This window comes from Olea europaea, unplaced genomic scaffold, assembly GCF_002742605.1.
Source record: "Olea europaea var. sylvestris unplaced genomic scaffold, O_europaea_v1 scaffold2010, whole genome shotgun sequence".
Classification (NCBI taxonomy): Eukaryota; Viridiplantae; Streptophyta; class Magnoliopsida; order Lamiales; family Oleaceae; genus Olea; species Olea europaea.
The window spans coordinates 7,174-8,194 of NW_019237985.1; positions in this window are offsets into that span (position 1 = coordinate 7,174).

Genomic DNA, 1,021 nt, shown 5'->3' on the forward strand with positions numbered 1-1,021 from the left:
TCTATCCCTAAGCATTTCTTTAATATTCTCCTCACTCTCAAATCTAGTCAACCATTTTCCTAAACTCATTTTCATTTTTTATAGTAAAACTCCAACATCGAATCATTACCAACTGCAACTTTGTCAAATTACCTTTTTTTTGTAAACAATGAAGCATGAAAGAAATCGAAGAAAATCCATATTCGTATGTTAGATTGTTTTGTTTATCATAGAAGTGGCCTTCGTTATGCAATTTGACAATGAAGTAGCTTGAATTTGCACCTGCATGCAAAAGAATTTGGAGATGAGGGAATGAGCAGTGAAATGTGGTATGTAAATGAAGAAATGCACACTGATCAATTCAGGGCAACATGGGACTGCACATCATATAATGCTCAAAACCCAACCAAAACTACTGAAATTTCAACTCCCAACCAATGTCATGTAATTTGTGATGAATACTTACAAACCCCCAAAAATTTCACTCACAGTGTTGACTTCTTTTCTTATTTCCCATTTCAATAAAGTTCCAATCTTTAATTTCACATAGCAATAAAATTAATGAAGAGAAAATAGTGATCATGAATGGACAACGTTCGTACCATATGTGGGTGTCTTGTCGTCAAGTTTTGTAGTAAACGAAGAAAGCATTTTGCTTCGACCAAAAACCATGCCAAAAACAAATTCCATCAAAAATAGCAAGGAAGCCTCGATCACTTAAAGCTTGAAATTTCAAACAATAAAATAAAAAATTCATAGTGAAAAAATACATTCTCTCAATTCGATATCCACTGCAAGCAGATAATAGCCCATTACGAGGGGAGAAATCTTATATGATAGGAGAAAGAGATGAAGAAAATGGACGCTCCCATGACATGAATAGTTGAGAAAATGAAGATAAACCTTGCGTATGATACGAGAATGAAGAATTTTTTGAAGTCGCCTGACCATTTTATCTTTCAAGATTCAAATTAAAAGTGAGTTTAGTATGCTTTTAATAGTGAAACTCACAATAAATGGATGGAAGAACATTTTTTGAAAT